Source organism: Phyllobates terribilis, unplaced genomic scaffold (assembly GCF_046119375.1).
Source record: "Phyllobates terribilis strain yellow unplaced genomic scaffold, ASM4611937v1 Scaffold_801__1_contigs__length_655404, whole genome shotgun sequence".
Lineage (NCBI taxonomy): Eukaryota > Metazoa > Chordata > Amphibia > Anura > Dendrobatidae > Phyllobates > Phyllobates terribilis.
This window is the reverse complement of record NW_027363561.1, coordinates 89697-108703: the sequence shown is the minus strand read 5'-3', so window position 1 is coordinate 108703 and position 19007 is coordinate 89697. Positions and strand designations below refer to the sequence as shown.

The 19007-nt window shown below is 50.6% G+C and overlaps 2 non-coding genes and 2 pseudogenes across 2 annotated transcripts; all 4 read left to right on the top strand.

Annotated features, from left to right (window-relative positions):
• The first annotated feature begins 540 nt into the window (after positions 1-540).
• Positions 541-731, top strand: LOC141240268 (U2 spliceosomal RNA). The gene has a single exon (XR_012305536.1). It is a non-coding gene; the product is annotated as a U2 spliceosomal RNA (small nuclear RNA).
• Positions 732-11190: 10459 nt separating this feature from the next.
• LOC141240227 (U2 spliceosomal RNA) lies at positions 11191-11400 on the top strand (annotated as a pseudogene).
• A 1121-nt stretch (positions 11401-12521) lies between these two features.
• On the top strand, positions 12522-12611 carry LOC141240240 (U2 spliceosomal RNA; annotated as a pseudogene).
• A 5552-nt stretch (positions 12612-18163) lies between these two features.
• On the top strand, positions 18164-18358 carry LOC141240209 (U2 spliceosomal RNA). Its single transcript, XR_012305496.1, has one exon. It is a non-coding gene; the product is annotated as a U2 spliceosomal RNA (small nuclear RNA).
• Positions 18359-19007: the final 649 nt, after the last annotated feature.

The following is a 19007-nucleotide window of genomic DNA, read 5'->3' as shown; positions in this document are numbered from 1 at the left end:
ATTAGTCTGTGGCATTCTGTTAAACTGTTGCTTATGGCGGTCTCTGTGAGCTTCTCAGCGACATTCAGCCAGCCAGGTATCCTGCCTGCAGTAGATGGAATGTGGCAATGGAACGCTGGCTGCGCGTGTCATAATAGGCTCTGAGCCTTTATATACCTGTGCACAGCAGCAGCCACCTTCAGTCTGCTGCTGGACAGCCAGCAGCAGCAGCAGCAGGAGAGGTATGTAATCAGCAGCCCTCCTGCTAAGGGTAGACAGCTGCTCGTTCCACCCCACCCCCCGCCTTAATTGGTTCTCCTCCCTTCCAACGGTGTTGAGGCGGGTGGGAACAGCAGGGGGTGAAGGTGCTGTGTTTAAAGAGGTGGAGTTATGCAGATCTAAAACGCGTGGATTGCAGCAGCAGCAAGCCGAAAAGTGCAGGCATGTAAGGGATCTAGAGGTTGACAACATGTCTTCTTAACGGGAGTCCAGGAGCTCATCTCCACAAATGGACTTTTCAGGATCCTTGGGTGGCTCCGTAGTTTGAAACCAATTCTGGTTATCGCTTCTCGGCCTTTTGGCTAAGATCAAGTGTAGTATCTGTTCTTATCAGTTTAATATCTGATACGTCCCCTATCTGGGGACCATATATTAAATGGATTTTTAGAACAGGGAGATGGAAAAAGAGCTTGCTCTGTCCACTCCACGCATTGACCTGGTATTGCAGTATCTCCAGGACCGGTGCACCCCTTCTTTAATGCAGTTTCTAAAATCAGAAAGAATTGAATTCAATGTTTTTTGTTCATTTTGCTTGTTTGTCGGATTTTGCGATGGACTCTGGCTTTGCTTTTCTTCTCCTCATTGGATTTTTCATGTTCAAAGTTGCAGAAGCCAGATTACAAGCTCATTTTGGTTCAACTTCAGCAACTGTGCATTGCATTGCCATGTAATGTAATGAAATGCTATCTTTCTAGCTCTCCCTTTTTACTTCCTTTTGGATAAACAGACATATTAGGCAAGCATTTTGGAGCTTTCACCTAAATAACTACAGGTGGTGAGATAAGCTGCACAATATAATTGACCTTTCAGTATATTGTTGCACACACACCATCTATTTAGCAAATGCCCTTGTTATCAACAGCAGCCTTTTAAACTCACCTGAGCTAACAGGTATGTGCGCTGGTTACTCTGCTGCGCTTAAAATTTCTTTTTTGGTTTGCTACAATGCCTTTTCTGAAACGTTGTCTCCCTCTGCTGGAACACTGACTTCTTTCATTTAATGCCTGCAGACTATAAAAGAGAACCCAACCCAAAAAGTTTGGTTGATTAGTCTGTGGCATTCTGTTAAACTGTTGCTTATGGCGGTCTCTGTGAGCTTCTCAGCGACATTCAGCCAGCCAGGTATCCTGCCTGCAGTAGATGGAATGTGGCAATGGAACGCTGGCTGCGCGTGTCATAATAGGCTCTGAGCCTTTATATACCTGTGCACAGCAGCAGCCACCTTCAGTCTGATGCTGGACAGCCAGCAGCAGCAGCAGCAGCAGCAGGAGAGGTATGTAATCAGGAGCCCTCCTGCTAAGGGTAGACAGCTGCTCGTTCCACCCCACCCCCCGCCTTAATTGGTTCTCCTCCCTTCCAACGGTGTTGAGGCGGGTGGGAACAGCAGGGGGTGAAGGTGCTGTGTTTAAAGAGGTGGAGTTATGCAGATCTAAAACGCGTGGATTGCAGCAGCAGCAAGCCGAAAAGTGCAGGCATGTAAGGGATCTAGAGGTTGACAACATGTCTTCTTAACGGGAGTCCAGGAGCTCATCTCCACAAATGGACTTTTCAGGATCCTTGGGTGGCTCCGTAGTTTGAAACCAATTCTGGTTATCGCTTCTCGGCCTTTTGGCTCAGACCTAGTGTTTGGACAAGAGGTTCCTTGTGTACTAGCCCTCGGCCTTCCAGCATCGCCACTTCGGTGGCTTAAGCTGGATGCTGCTATAGGGGGAGAGTGAGGAGGAAACGAGAAGGCGATTCCTGAAGCGACCATGGGTGTCAAGCTTCGCTTTGCTGGGACCGGGGATCCCCGGGTCAAGAATGCTTTCCGTATCGAGGTCTCTGAGGAGAAGAAGGACCATTTCTCGTTGTCATACCTGGTCAACGCCATTTTCTATGAAATCCTGAAGATCCAGAAGTCGGAGATCATCTGTTTGCAGGAGTTCAGAAGGGAGCATAGGTACGTCTTGGTGCTTTCTTCTATGGCGGCTTGCCAAAACCTTTTCAAAACTCTTCAAGTCCTTTCAGAGCACCCTCAGCTGGATGGACTTATCTTCACTGTACTCTACTCTAAGGGGGATATCCCGGTGGTAGTATTCATGCACAACCCCTTTATCTCCCGGGATGATATCACTGCATTCCTGAGAAGACACTGCATTTTTGTGCAATTCTCCCATAAAATCTTAAATGGAGAAGGGCTGTGGACTGGGAAGTATAAATACTTTGTGAGGTTTGGGATAGACCCTCATGGTCCTGGAGGTATTCACTATCCTCCCCTGAACTTTACAATTGGAAGAGACTCTGGATATCTGTTTTTTCCCGAGGCGCCATTGTTCTGCAGGAGATGCAACATGTTCGGGCATATCCAGGATTTCTGCAAGCAATTGCCAAACTGTAGAAAGTGCAACAAGTACGGTCATCTGGCGAAGGATTGTTCCAACCCGGTGGTATGTGATGCCTGCGGGGAGGAAGGACATGTGATTCGGGATTGTAAGGCTAAAGTCAAGCCTAGGTCCTTCTCCGAAGTGACCAAAGGTAAGCCTACTGTCCCTGCTGTTACCCCACAGGTGACTACTGCAGAGATCAATGAGGAGACGGAGCCCCCTGAGGTTGAAGATCTGGTGGGTGAGGCCCAGAACCTGTTGGACCCTCAGGCCCCTGCTGGGCCAGGTATGGAGATCTCCGAGTTGGATGTGGACCTCCCTCATCAGTCCGAAATATGTGGTGAGGGTGACATGGATGTGTCTCTAGCTCGAACCCCTACATTGTCCTGGGGTGCTACAGACGAAGAGGTGGCCAGGGATGGTGGCCAAGGAGACTTTACTTCTGGGAGGTCTTTTGATGATGATGATACTCCTGAACTGGCCAATAAAAAACCCAGACGAGAGTACTCACCTGCCAGCGGAGGGTGCGACAGTCCTGCAAGTGACCGCATTTACCCGCAGGATGTCTTCTCCCCTGATGCTCCTTACCTTGGCATCCCTGAGAGCATCAACAGCTTTGGGGTGCTTTCCCAGTCTGATGATAATGGATGAGTATGGTGTGATCAACATTGAGTCATGTATTTCTTTTCATTAATTAATGTCTTGCCAATCTGGTTGGGATGTAGTGTCCCTAAATGTAAGGCAGATCAGATCTAAAATCAGAAGAACAACTGTTCTGGACTACCTGAAACATTTAGGTGCTGATGTTTTTTGCCTTCAGGAGTGTGGGATTCAGGATGCTCCTTGTGACAAAGACTGGCCTTACGGACAGCATATCTGGTCAGGGTCTAATCATAATAAAAATGATGGGGTGGGGATATTAGTAGGGAATAAAGAAATCTCTATTGATAGTTATATTGTGGTGGAGGTGGGCCGATGTTTAATTGCATTTTTGAGTTATAGAGGGTGGCGGGTCAGAATTATGAATTTATATTGCCCTACAGGGAAGGAAGAGCGGCTTGCTCTTCTTGAAAAATTAAGTTTTTTTCTTCCAGGGAAATCTCCCACTATTTTTGTTGGGGACGTTAATTGTGTCACAGAAGGAAAGTGTGACATAACAGGAAAGAAATTGTCCCATTTAATTTGTGATTTTTCCTTTTTAGATGCAGCAGTTGTTGTTCTTGGCATGCCACCACCGCCGACATACCATGCTGACCGTGGTGAGATTCATTCCAGAATTGATTTAATGTTATTTTCTAAAAATATGGTATGTTTGGATTTTTCTCAACAAAAGGTACCTTTTTCGGACCATGAATGTTTGAGAGGCGTGTTTTGTGCGAATGGTGACCAAGTGTATGGCGGTGGGGTATGGAAGTTGAATGCAAGGCTGTTAGAGGATGATGAGGTGATGAATGAGTTTAATGTAAAGTATGAAAGATGGAGAATGCGTAAGAAGGATTTTGTGTGTGTTCTTGACTGGTGGGACTGGGTGAAAGTGCAATTTAAAACTTTCTTCAAAAAGTGGGGCTATAGAAAAGCTGCCAGATATAGGAATAGGTTTAATGACCTTAATAGACGGATTGACTGGTTGAGAAAGTGTGTTGCAAGTGGTTTGGAGATGTCTGATCAACTTACTGAGGCTAAGAATGAATTGAAGCGTGTGTTGGATGAGAAAGGAAAGGAAATTATATATCGTACTAAAATTGAGCACCTGGAGAAAAATGAGAAGTGTACGAGGTTCTTTTTTAAAAAAATGAATGGTAGGAAGACTGATATGAATGAAGTTCTGAATGAAAGTGGAACCAACTGTATGGGTGAGGATGTGCTGAAAGAAGTGAATAGGTTTTATAGCAAGTTGTATGATGAGAAATGGATTGACTCTGGGCTTGTGTCATATGTTCTGAATGGTGTGGAGAAAAAACTTGATTCTGAGGAGCGTGATCTATTGTGTGAGGATGTAGTTCTGGATGAAGTGAAGAATGTGGTGTGGAGTGCTAAAAAGAGTAAGACTCCTGGGAAAGATGGTATACCTGTAGAGTTGTATGTGAAAGCATGGGAAGTTTTGGGAACAGATTTGACTGAGGTATGTAAGTATATGTGGGTGAATGGTAGGTTGTGTGAATCAATGAAAGAAGGAGTGGTTGTGCTTGTGTATAAAAAGGGTGAGAGGAAATGTTTGGAAAACTGGAGACCAATAACACTGCTGAATTCGGATTATAAGGTCTACAGTAAGTTACTGGCAAATCGTATGCGTGAAGTGATTGGTAGTGTTGTGGAGGAGGACCAAGTATGTGCAGTGCCTGGAAGAAGTATGAGTGATAACTTGTTATTGTTGAGAGATATGATTGGGGATTGCAAGGATAGAAAGCAGAAATGTATGACTTTAGCTATTGATTTTGAGAAGGCGTTTGACAGGGTTTCGCATGTGTTTTTGTTTAAAGTACTGGAAAGAACGGGGTTTCCTAGAGAATTTGTGAATTGTGTAAAATCATTGTATGATTGTGTGTCAAGTGAGTTCTTGGTTAATGGGTGGCTGTGTGACAAAGTGAAGATTAGGTCAGGAGTAAGGCAGGGGTGTCCTATGTCCCCCGTCTTATTTGTATGTGTAATAGAACCATTGTTATGTTTGATTAGACGGGATAAAATGATGAGAGGTTTGTTGGTGCCTGGTAGTGGTGGTAAGCATGTGAAAGTGTTAGGTTATATGGATGATGTTGTGGTTGTGAGTGAAAGTATGGCTTCTATGAGTAGAATTAAATTGCTTTTGGATTTTTTTGTTGGTGCGTCTGGTTTTAGGGTAAATTGGAATAAATGTAGTTTTAAATGTTTTGGAGATAGTAGTATTCGTATGGATGGTGTAAAGTGTGAAGAGGGTGTGTAGCACCCTGAGGATTCGGCTGCTACAGGGGTATTGCACCTCAACCCAGAGGTGTGATATTCCACTCCCGGGTAAGGATGGAGTGTGGACCTGAGCTCGGTAGGCTGCATGCACTACATACATCCCATTTCCGAGGAACAGGCCGACGGTACTCCCACTTAGAAATGTGCAGGTACGACCGAGTCTGTTCCTGGCTGGAGTGGGAGGGGGGTGGTACATCCCAAGTAGTGTAGGGGCAGATAGGGGGAGCAGCCTGGGTAAAGATAGGAGCTCATTGGGTGCTGGTCACCTGAGCTCACACATAGAGGGTGTATATAAGGTGGGCACCATCAAAGATCAGGGTCAGTCTGTCAGAGTCAGTCTGTCAGAGCAGAGCAGAGGAAGAGGAGCAGAGAAGCCCCAGAGAGAGAGAGGAGAAAGCAAGAGAGACCCAGAGGGGGAAGCAGAAGAGAGGACTCTAAGACCCCAAATTCAAGCTACGGGTGAAGAGTCGGCATCAGGGTACCGGAACCCAAGCTGGTGGGGGCAAAAACACACCCCAGCCAGAGACCGGAGGCCGTGGGCAGCGTCTGCCACGGCCACCCACCACATCCACCACGAAGGCATACCACGTGGAGGGTCAGGGAACCCAAGGCCAAGGGTCACCCAACAGAAGGCCCGAGGGAGCTGGACCTGGGTGGATCACTAGTGGGGACGGCCAGAGAAAGGACAGAAGGAGAGCTCAGGGTCACGCTCCGGACTCGCTTGGGGGTTGGCTGGATCCAGGACCTGGTGGACGCAGCACGGCTCGGGAGGTCACTTGAAGCTGGAGTGACCGGAACATCAGCAGTGAGTAAATACCCTAAACTGCACAACCCGACTCTGTCTTCCTTTAACATCTATGCTGCACCACCACAACCCCCATCCTCTGCACCTGACCCCCTGAGGCTATACCCCACCCGTTGGGGGTTATACCATCACAAGCTGCACCTACACCATCAGCCTCAGCGGACCCTGCTGCAGCGGCGGCCATAGTGACCGCAACACAACGGGTGGCGTAGTCGACAATAAAGAACTTATAACATCTGTAGGACTGCCACATACAACTGAGTTTGACACCCTGGGCACGGACCGGGTCACAGCCACTCGGAAGACTACAACCCCCATCTGATCCGGCTCCGGATATTCCCACTAAAGAATATGGCCCAGGGGGCGCGTCAACTTTGGCGTAGTCGGCAGGATTACGTGCCCGCAACACCCGGGTACTGCGTGCCTGAAGAAAAGTGCAAGTTTACCTCAAAAAGAAGTCTCCTGCCGGTTCCGGAGGGTCCCCGCCATCGGACTCCATCACAGATCGATTCCCGCCGGTTGTCCGCCATTAACAGCTTTTTCCCGCCATCTGCAGAGTTTCCCGCCACTGGGAAGCGATTCCCGCCATTTCCAAAGGTTTCCCGCCTTGGAAGAGCGGACGCCATTATGGGCGTGCCAGAGGGTGGTGAGAGGCCACCTCCCATCGTGGGCCAGGACCGAAAATGGCGCCAAAAGTGGAAACCGCCCCCACCAACAGAGACTGTGATGCTAGAGGTGTCTGTCAGAGTGAAAGAACAGCCCCTGGAGCTGACAGTCACCAAGTGGCCCCGGGACCGCCCTCGAAGGGGGAGGAGACGAAAGGAGAGAACAAAGATGGGTGTCGCTTGGAGCAGTCTGGAGCGAGCGCACCCGGAGGCAAGAAGCCGGGAGAAGAATATCGGAGGAGCTTACCCGGAGATGGCGAGAAAGCAGAGCAGCACCGGCCCGCTGGCCAGGAGCCTGCTGGAAGCAACAGAAGGAGAGCAGAGCAGCACCGGCCCGCTGGCCAGGAGCCTGCTGGAAACAACTGTAGAAGAGCAGAGCAGCACCGACCCGTTGGTCAGGAGCCTGCTGGAAGCAACGACCCCACTAGGCCTAGTGGAGGTACTAGCACAGCTCCCCCGAGACCGGGAGTGTGCGCAGACCGCTCTGGAGGGCCTCGCAAGGAGGATGGCCCGGGTGCAGCGAGAGACGTTGGCGGAGTGGAGCCGTGAGATGGCCCAGCCTACCGAGACCCGTCAGCGGAGCACGCCACCCAAGACGAGGAAACAGACCGCCTCTGAGGATGGCGCAGGAGGAATGAAGGCCGGAGACGGCGCCGAGAAGGGAGCCGAACGAGTGGAGGCAGGTAAAGGGGACGTCTATACCCCAAACCGGGAAACCGCGTACCTGCCCCAGCTCCCCGTCGCAGAGCCCGAAGTCTATCCTGCCGTGCCCGTCGCTGCAACGTCACCGCCGCAGACTAGGCCTCAAACGGGAGCCGCGACCCCTGTGACGTCACACGCCTCGACCCCGGGCGTGACCAAGCAGGAAGTACCACCAGCCTGGTCGCAAGGCCTAGTACCCCCGGGCGCCGCAGTACCAACAGCGCCCCCTACCTCCGCGGAGCCCCCGGCCTGGTCGCAGGGCCAAGTAGCCCAGGGCGCCGCCGTCCTTACGGTGCCCTTCACCTTCCAGATACCCCAGGCCTGGCCGCAAGGCCCGGGCAACCCGGGCGCTAACACCACCGCGCCCATAAGACCAAGAGTGCCGCATCTGGGAGAGGACCTGTTCGCCCAGCATACGTGCCCGGACGGGTCTGAATCTAGAGCTAAAGGTAACAATAAAGAAAGAGCAGGAGGACGCCGTCGTTAAGTACAGCGAAGCAGGAGCTGTATATAGTTGCCCGTCGGGGCACCATAAACTGAAACTGAAACTGTTGCTGTTGATAATATAGTCCCCGTTGGGACCAGCAAGTGTGAACTGTTTACCCGTATTTCCCTTAAATCCCACTGACCGAGGACTGAGAGCGGTCATTTCTCCCCAATACCTGGCCGAGGACTGAGAGCGGCCACTACCCCTGTATATAGTTGCGCGTCCTAAAGCGCCCCCTACCGGTTTTATAGGGAAAACCAGTTTTCTAAGAGACTGTCGCACTTTACCCGGTCACACGTTGCACAGTGACCGGAGGAGGAGCCTGAGGCGACGAGAATGTTTTATCTGCTAAGATATGTTGTTTAATATGTTTCATATGTTTATGAAAAAAAAAAAAATGTATGTTTGGTGTTGTTTTTATCTTACAGCCCGAGGACGTGCTGTGATTTACCAGGGGGGAATGTAGCACCCTGAGGATTCGGCTGCTACAGGGGTATTGCACCTCAACCCAGAGGTGTGATATTCCACTCCCGGGTAAGGATGGAGTGTGGACCTGAGCTCGGTAGGCTGCATGCACTACATACATCCCATTTCCGAGGAACAGGCCGACGGTACTCCCACTTAGAAATGTGCAGGTACGACCGAGTCTGTTCCTGGCTGGAGTGGGAGGGGGGTGGTACATCCCAAGTAGTGTAGGGGCAGATAGGGGGAGCAGCCTGGGTAAAGATAGGAGCTCATTGGGTGCTGGTCACCTGAGCTCACACATAGAGGGTGTATATAAGGTGGGCACCATCAAAGATCAGGGTCAGTCTGTCAGAGTCAGTCTGTCAGAGCAGAGCAGAGGAAGAGGAGCAGAGAAGCCCCAGAGAGAGAGAGGAGAAAGCAAGAGAGACCCAGAGGGGGAAGCAGAAGAGAGGACTCTAAGACCCCAAATTCAAGCTACGGGTGAAGAGTCGGCATCAGGGTACCGGAACCCAAGCTGGTGGGGGAAAAACACACCCCAGCCAGAGACCGGAGGCCGTGGGCAGCGTCTGCCATGGCCACCCACCACATCCACCACGAAGGCATACCACGTGGAGGGTCAGGGAACCCAAGGCCAAGGGTCACCCAACAGAAGGCCCGAGGGAGCTGGACCTGGGTGGATCACTAGTGGGGACGGCCAGAGAAAGGACAGAAGGAGAGCTCAGGGTCACGCTCCGGACTCGCTTGGGGGTTGGCTGGATCCAGGACCTGGTGGACGCAGCACGGCTCGGGAGGTCACTTGAAGCTGGAGTGACCGGAACATCAGCAGTGAGTAAATACCCTAAACTGCACAACCCGACTCTGTCTTCCTTTAACATCTATGCTGCACCACCACAACCCCCATCCTCTGCACCTGACCCCCTGAGGCTATACCCCACCCGTTGGGGGTTATACCATCACAAGCTGCACCTACACCATCAGCCTCAGCGGACCCTGCTGCAGCGGCGGCCATAGTGACCGCAACACAACGGGTGGCGTAGTCGACAATAAAGAACTTATAACATCTGTAGGACTGCCACATACAACTGAGTTTGACACCCTGGGCACGGACCGGGTCACAGCCACTCGGAAGACTACAACCCCCATCTGATCCGGCTCCGGATATTCCCACTAAAGAATATGGCCCAGGGGGCGCGTCAGGTGCAATCAAGATTTTGGGCGTATTATTTAATGATGACTTAAAAGGGAATGAAAGTTGGGAAGAGTGTGGTATGCGGGTTGAACGTAAATTGAATTTTTGGCGAATGAGAGAATTGACTCTGCGTGGTAAGGTGTTAATTATCAAAGCAGTGATTCTCCCTATCCTGCTTTATGTGGCGACTGTTTTTCCTTCTCCTTACAGGAAAATTAAGAGAATAGAGAAGTTGGTATTCACATTCCTGTGGTGTAGTAAGATGGAGAAGTTGAAGCGGGAGAGCCTTTTTAAGGCTTGTCAGCATGGTGGGCTGGCCTTTCCCAATATTGAAGTTTTTTTAGGCCTTAATTATATTAAGACTGTGGTTATTTTGCTGGGTAAAGGCAATAAAGGTGCTTTTATGGCTAATTATTCTGCTGGATGGATGTTGTATGGGTTATGCTGGAGGAAGAGAGATGCGAGTGTGCCTGTGGCCTTTAAGTGTCCTGTTTGGTATGAGGTGATTGAGAAATTTGTGAGAAAGCATGATTTGTTGAGTGTGGGAATGAATGATTTTAGAATGACCAAGAATGTGGTGAAAAGAATGAGTGCAAATGAGGTAGAGTGTAATATTGTTTGGCTGAGAGGGAATGAGGTTTCAGATGCATGGAAGAAGTTAGATACGTATAGGATGTCAAACAAACAGAAGGATGTTGTGTGGATGACTTTACATAATATTTTACCTGTGAGAGAAGTGCAGAAGAAAAGAGAGTTGATAAGAACAGATGTGTGTCCGAGAGTGGGATGTGGTGGTTGTGAGACTGTGAGGCATGTTATGTGGGATTGTGAGTACGCGTACAGTGTGTGGAAGTGTGTAGGTGGATTGTGTAAGGGTTTAGCAGGCGTGAATTTTGTGGATTGGCGTGTGGCGATGTTTGGAATTGGTGCGTGTAGTCGGTCTAAAGATAGAATTTTATGGCTGATAATGGCTTGTGTGATGGAGAGTTTGTGGGATGCAAGGAACCTTGGACTTTTCAAAAGGAAATCTTTATCAGTGAATGAATGTGTTAGACTTATTCTTTCAAGACTATACCTGATATATAAGTTGGACAGCAGAGGCGGCGGTGGCACAGATGCCGAAGGGATTTGGAAATTTAAAAAGTGGCATTACCTTATCAAATACCAGTGATTTTTTTCTTTGTGATTCCTTGAAGTTTCTGCATTTGTGTTATGTAAAGGATGTTCCCTTGTGATTATATCTCGTCTTATACTACTGCTAAATAAATAGAACCATGATGATGAGAAGTTTTAAGTAGCAAATTTTGGAGAAATTCATACTGTTTGCTAAAAAACTAAACTGAATGGTTTAAAAAAAAAAAAAAAAAAAAAAATCTGTTCTTATCAGTTTAATATCTGATACGTCCCCTATCTGGGGACCATATATTAAATGGATTTTTAGAACAGGGAGATGGAAAAAGAGCTTGCTCTGTCCACTCCACGCATTGACCTGGTATTGCAGTATCTCCAGGACCGGTGCACCCCTTCTTTAATGCAGTTTCTAAAATCAGAAAGAATTGAATTCAATGTTTTTTGTTCATTTTGCTTGTTTGTCGGATTTTGGGATGGACTCTTTGGCTTTGCTTTTCTTCTCCTCATTGGATTTTTCATGTTCAAAGTTGCAGAAGCCAGATTACAAGCTCATTTTGGTTCAACTTCAGCAACTGTGCATTGCATTGCCATGTAATGTAATGAAATGCTATCTTTCTAGCTCTCCCTTTTTACTTCCTTTTGGATAAACAGACATATTAGGCAAGCATTTTGGAGCTTTCACCTAAATAACTACAGGTGGTGAGATAAGCTGCACAATATAATTGACCTTTCAGTATATTGTTGCACACACACCATCTATTTAGCAAATGCCCTTGTTATCAACAGCAGCCTTTTAAACTCACCTGAGCTAACAGGTATGTGCGCTGGTTACTCTGCTGCGCTTAAAATTTCTTTTTTGGTTTGCTACAATGCCTTTTCTGAAACGTTGTCTCCCTCTGCTGGAACACTGACTTCTTTCATTTAATGCCTGCAGACTATAAAAGAGAACCCAACCCAAAAAGTTTGGTTGATTAGTCTGTGGCATTCTGTTAAACTGTTGCTTATGGCGGTCTCTGTGAGCTTCTCAGCGACATTCAGCCAGCCAGGTATCCTGCCTGCAGTAGATGGAATGTGGCAATGGAACGCTGGCTGCGCGTGTCATAATAGGCTCTGAGCCTTTATATACCTGTGCACAGCAGCAGCCACCTTCAGTCTGCTGCTGGACAGCCAGCAGCAGCAGCAGCAGCAGCAGGAGAGGTATGTAATCAGCAGCCCTCCTGCTAAGGGTAGACAGCTGCTCGTTCCACCCCACCCCCCGCCTTAATTGGTTCTCCTCCCTTCCAACGGTGTTGAGGCGGGTGGGAACAGCAGGGGGTGAAGGTGCTGTGTTTAAAGAGGTGGAGTTATGCAGATCTAAAACGCGTGGATTGCAGCAGCAGCAAGCCGAAAAGTGCAGGCATGTAAGGGATCTAGAGGTTGACAACATGTCTTCTTAACGGGAGTCCAGGAGCTCATCTCCACAAATGGACTTTTCAGGATCCTTGGGTGGCTCCGTAGTTTGAAACCAATTCTGGTTATCGCTTCTCGGCCTTTTGGCTAAGATCAAGTGTAGTATCTGTTCTTTTAAGAACACAAGAGCTACGATCTACACTTGACGAGAGCTATCGAACTCGGAAGGAGAAGAGCTTCGGAGCCCAGCTGACATCGGAGAAGGAAGGCGGATATCGGTGAGAGGAAGAAGCTCTAAAGAATCCAGAAGAAGACGAAGACTCGGAGAAGAATCGGGCTGTCCTGTGGAATCTTCGAGGAAGAAAATCATCGAGACAAAGACCTTTCGGGGAATTTGTCCAGAAAACGACGGGAGAAGAATCTGCATAGCTCCACCCATTCCGGGAAGAGTTCCAGATCCAGCTCCAAGAAGTAACTGCAGGAGGAAAGCCATGGCAAGCGCTGTGAGGAAGGCCGAAAAGAAGAGCCTGGAGCAGGGGACAGCCAGGAGGGCCCAGCCAGGAGCCGATTCTGACCCCAAGGACTCTGCCTCCACGACTGGCCAGCAGAAGGGACCCCAGAAGCCCCGCCATGAAGCTCCAGCCCTGGAGCCATGGATGCGGCAGACGGTGGCCCTGAAGCTGAAGGAAGTGGATGGGAGGGTGCCGGACATGTCCTCGGACGTGTTCTGCCAGAAGATGCTGCTGGATCGAGGCTTCTCCAGGTCGGACACCCTCAGCATCCAGACCTTCTTGACGGGGATCTTCTTCGTCACCTTCGCCACTGTGAACACCTGCAGGAGGTTCTGGGAAATGGTAAGCACAAAAGGACCGGATAATTCTTTCTCTGCCTTTACAGGTAGCTGCCCTATCCAGAGGGACGAAAGGAGGATCACGGTCTCCATGCGCAACCCGCACACCCCAGGCCAAGACATCTGTACCTTCCTGAGACGCTTCTGTTTGGTTGTGAAGGAACCCTCTCACATCCTGAATGGACTCGGCTTCTGGACAGGTAAGTGGTCGGTGACCGTTAGACTTCACAGGGACCTGGCGTACTCAGACGGACTTCGGCACCTGCCCCCGACATTCTCCCTGGGCAACTCCTACGGCCTCATCTATTACCCGGACATGCCGCGGAACTGCAGGAGATGCGGCAAGAACGGCCACGAGATGAAGGACTGCAAGGAGGATGCCTGCAGGATTTGTCGAGTGACGGGACACAGCTCGAAGGACTGCCCGAAGAAGACGTCCTGCAACCTGTGTGGGCTGGCGGCTCATCTGTACAAGGATTGCCCCAAGCGTGAGAGATCCTGGGCATCGGTGGTTGTGACGACCCCAGCTCCGGAGGACAAGGCCCCGACGACCAGGCCTGTGAAGGTCAAGGACGCGACGACCAAGGCCCCAGCGGCCAAGGCCAAGACGACCAAGGCCAAAGCGGTCAAGGAGTCGGTGGCCAAAGCCCCAGTGACGGTCCCAGCAGCTCCGAAGCATAAGAAAAAGTCAAAGGAGGGTAAGAGTTCTGTCACCCCTCTCTCGATCCCTCCCCCTGCCACCCCCGTCCAATGCCCCCCCACCCCGGCCACCACTGCTGAGGATACCACTTCCTCTTCCTCCTTCCCCTACTCCTCAGCAGGTGTCCTTTCCCCTGCCCCGGCAGCCACTCTCCCTCCCCAGACCATGGTAGCGGTGGAATTAACCTTTCCTCCACCCGCCGCTATCTATTCCGAGGAGGATTTTCCCCTTCTTGTCTCCCCAGTTCCAACCCGGGGAAAGAGGAAGGTGGAGGACAGCCCTGCTACTGAATCCTCCAAAAAGAAGATTCTGGATTTCGTAGGCGAAAAGGAGGATACCCTCCCTGAGCCAGAAGAGATGGAGCACATGGTTGAGACCCTGGTGGCCGAGCCAGAAGAGGAGGAACTGGTGGTCGCCGAGATCGAGGCCGCGCTGCTTGACCAGATGGAGGAAGAGGGCCTGCTGGTGATCCCGTCACCAGCAGTCAACACCGACGAGGGACCACCCGACCGGAGTGGTAACTAAGGTGTATTGCCTGCGCTAACTTTTTCTTTTTTCCCTACATGATGGCTAATATTAACTTATTTTCCATTAATGTCAGGAGCATCAAGGACAAGTTCAGACGTCAGACTATTTATGCCTTCCTTACTTCCCAGTTGTGTGATGTTTATATGTTGCAGGAATGTTCCCTTCCCTCCTCTAGGTCCTTCAAACATCTGGCCAGGGAGTGGTCCCACGGTCCATCCTACTGGTCCGGTGGGGGTGACTGCAAGTCTGCGGGGGTCGCAATTCTGATCAGGGGGGGCGCATTCACGCTTGAGTCCGTCCAGGAGCTCATCTGCGGCAGGGCTCTTGTTGTAGATGGCAACTGGGCGGGAGAACCTGTCAGGTTCATCAACGTGTATGCGTCCCCACTGAAGAATGAGCGTCTGGAGCTTTTCCAGACCCTGCGGCTTCAGCTTGCCACCACCAGGACCTTAGTGATGGCCGGGGATTTCAACTGCCCCATCGAGGAGGATGGTCGTAGTTCTGGCACATCTGCCAAGTTGGACATCACGTCCAAGCTGCTCATCGAGATGGTAACCGAGGCCTCTCTTCAGGACGTGGTGGGCTCCATGGGGAGAGGCTCCACGAACTATTCGTGGAGCCGAGCCGATGGCTCACTCCGCTCCAGGATTGACTTTGTGTTCACCTCTCGGGCAGTCAGGCAGAGTAGGCACTCGATGGTCCCCTGCTTCTTCTCCGACCACAGAGCCATTCACTTACAAGGTGTCATCGGCGACGGTTTTCCGTCCGGCCCCGGCTCCTGGAAGCTGAATTGTGCTCTGCTGGCTCAGGATGAAGTCGTGGAGGAGCTGAGAGCAGCCTACGCAATGTGGCAGTCCTACAAGGGTAGCTTCCAAACAGTCTCTGATTGGTGGGAATATGTTAAACTTGAGTTTCGCTGTTTCTTTCAGGCCAAGGGTCGACAACAGGCGTGTGAGAAGAGGAGGGACTTCAGAGGGCTGCAGCGCGAGCTGCGGTCGCTGCAGGACCTTCTTCACTGCGGCTGGGACGTGAGGGAGGAGCTGGAGGAGACCAAGAAGAGCCTGAAAAGGCACTTTGAGGAGGAGTCCAAGCGAATCGTCTTCCGTTCCAAAGTGGAGAATCTGGAGAAGGGTGAGAAATGTAACTCATTCTTTTTCAGGAAACTTCATGCTGGTCACACGCCCCTGAACGAGCTGCGAGACGAGAGCGGAAACATGCGACGTGGGAACGAGGACGTGATGAGGGTCGTCAGCGACTTCTACAGCGAACTCTACTCCCACAAGACTACCGACCCCGACGCTGCTGATAAGTTCCTGTCAGGTATCACTAACCATCTTGATCCTGCAGGCACGGCAGCCTTGGACAAACCTCTGATGGTGGGCGAATTGCTCTCTGCCGCTAAATCCTTTAGGACCGGCAGGACCCCGGGCAGTGATGGTCTTCCAGCGGAGCTCTATGTAGCGCTGGGAGACCTCATCTGTCCGGACCTGTTGGACCTGTACGAGGAGATGGTGGTGGAGGGTAGAATGCCTCCATCTTTGAGGGAAGGAATGGTCACGATCCTGTACAAGCGGAAGGGAGAGAGGTGCGACCTGAGGAATTGGCGTCCCATCACTCTGCTCAACGTGGACTACAAGATCCTGGCCAAGACGATGGCGACACGACTTAAGACGGTCATCGGACGGATCATCCACCCGGACCAGACCTGCGGCATCCCTGGACGTCGCATCGCAGACAGCCTCGCTCTCGTGCGGGACACGGTCGAGTACATCAAGGTCCGCCGCGCACACGCGGCCCTGGTCTCCTTGGATCAGGAGAAGGCCTTCGACCGGGTTTCCCACGAGTTCATGGGCCGAGCTCTGCACCGGTTAGGTTTGGGTAACATGTTTTGTTCGTATGTCCGTCTGATGTATTTTGATATCCACAGCTCGGTGTTGGTGAACGGCTGGAAGACTGACCCCTTCCCTGTCCTCTCTGGGGTCAGACAAGGCTGCCCTCTATCACCTCGTCTTTTTGTTTGTGTTATAGAACTCTTTGCAGAGGCTATCCGGCAGAATGGAGAGATCAGAGGGATCACCGCACCGGGTCCGGGACGACACGAGGTCAAGTGCTCGCTCTACATGGACGACGTCACCGTCTTCTGCGCTGATCGTGGTTCAGTCGATGCCCTCGTCCAGACGTGTGAGAGGTTCGGCCGGGCTTCAGGGGCCAAAGTCAACTGCAGGAAGTCGGAAGCCATGCTCTTCGGGGATTGGCAGCCGGCCTCCTCCGCCCCCTTCCCCTTCAACATTCAACCGGATTTCCTCAAGGTGCTGGGAGTCTGGTTCGGGAAGGAAGGAGCGGCCCTCAAGTCCTGGCAAGAACGCTTGGCCAAGGTGAAGCAACGGATCGGACTCTGGAGCCTCAGACACCTCACTTGTGAGGGTAAGGCACTCGTCCTGCGTAATGAGGTCCTGCCCGTCTTGCAGTACACGGCGCAGGCCTGGCCCCCACACGTCACTGTGTGCAGGGCCATTACCAGGACAGTGTTTCACTTTGTCTGGGGATCCAAGATGGACAGAGTCAGGCGGGCCGTCATGTACAAGGAGCCTTGCAAGGGTGGGAAGGGCGTTCCAGATATCCCCACCCTCCTGCGATCCTCTTTTGTGTGTGATTGTGTCCGCCGGACTTTGCAAGTCAAGAATGGCTCCGCGGGCAGGTCCATGTCTCGCTTCTTCCTGCTTCCTCTTTGGAGGCGACTCGGCTGGGACAAGTGGGACAGCTCCTTCCCCTACAACTGGACGACGCCATGGTTCTACGGAGACGTCGTTCGATTTGTGGGGGAACATCAACTGGAGGGACTCAAGCCCGACTTGTGGAAGCCCAAAACTATCCACAAGCTCATCAGAGCCAAGGATGACGTGGAGAACATCACAGGACTTCACCAGGACACGCTGGAGACTGTGTGGACAAATGTGTCGTCTGACAGGCTGACCAACGGGCACAAGGACTTGTCGTGGATGGCGATTCAGGGCGGACTGCCCGTCCGATCATTCATGCATGCCCGGAACCTGTGCAAGACCCGGTACTGCCCAAGGTGCCCCTTCGTGGAGGAAACATCTTTGCACACTTTTTGGGACTGCGGATTTGCACAGCGCCTGTTGACTGCCCTTGAGGACGACCTGAGGAACTCTGTCCCCAGGGCGAGCCTATCGCACCATTCTGTGCTTTACGGACTCTTCCCTGGGGTTCATACCGTCGGAGCCATCCAGGAGGCTTGGCGCCTTATGAACTGCTTCAAGGATGCCGTTTGGGTCGCCAGGAACCGGCTCATCTTGAGGAGGGAGAGGATGTCCATCCAGGACTGCCGCAGGCTGATCCACAGCCTGCTCAGAGACTATTCTATCGTGGACGGTCCGGAGGACGAGGATGAGGACTAAACCCCTCCTCCCCCTCTCCCCTTATGTGTCTTGTCTTTCAATAAAGCTTCGGGCCTGTGATTTTCCCCTCCCCATCCCCTTTTTCCCAATCACCATCCCTTATCACGGTTCGTCGTACTGTATTGATTGACATGCTTTTTCTTTCAGATTGAGTGTTTTGTGTAGCATAGGGGTGTGATGTGTCTAGTTAGTGCGTCGTATCCTCATGCTATGTAAATATGATGTAGAATTCTGTGTGTACTGGGTTGCAGCACTGTACACTGTCTGTTAACTTATTTTTTGTGCTAATAAAAGATATATTCAATCAAAAAAAATCTGTTCTTATCAGTTTAATATCTGATACGTCCCCTATCTGGGGACCATATATTAAATGGATTTTTAGAACAGGGAGATGGAAAAAGAGCTTGCTCTGTCCACTCCACGCATTGACCTGGTATTGCAGTATCTCCAGGACCGGTGCACCCCTTCTTTAATGCAGTTTCTAAAATCAGAAAGAATTGAATTCAATGTTTTTTGTTCATTTTGCTTGTTTGTCGGATTTTGGGATGGACTTTTTGGCTTTGCTTTTCTTCTCCTCATTGGATTTTTCATGTTCAAAGTTGCAGAAGCCAGATTACAAGCTCATTTTGGTTCAACTTCAGCAACTGTGCATTGCATTGCCATGTAATGTAATGAAATGCTATCTTTCTAGCTCTCCCTTTTTACTTCCTTTTGGATAAACAGACATATTAGGCAAGCATTTTGGAGCTTTCACCTAAATAACTACAGGTGGTGAGATAAGCTGCACAATATAATTGACCTTTCAGTATATTGTTGCACACACACCATCTATTTAGCAAATGCCCTTGTTATCAACAGCAGCCTTTTAAACTCACCTGAGCTAACAGGTATGTGCGCTGGTTACTCTGCTGCGCTTAAAATTTCTTTTTTGGTTTGCTACAATGCCTTTTCTGAAACGTTGTCTCCCTCTGCTGGAACACTGACTTCTTTCATTTAATGCCTGCAGACTATAAAAGAGAACCCAACCCAAAAAGTTTGGTTGATTAGTCTGTGGCATTCTGTTAAACTGTTGCTTATGGCGGTCTCTGTGAGCTTCTCAGCGACATTCAGCCAGCC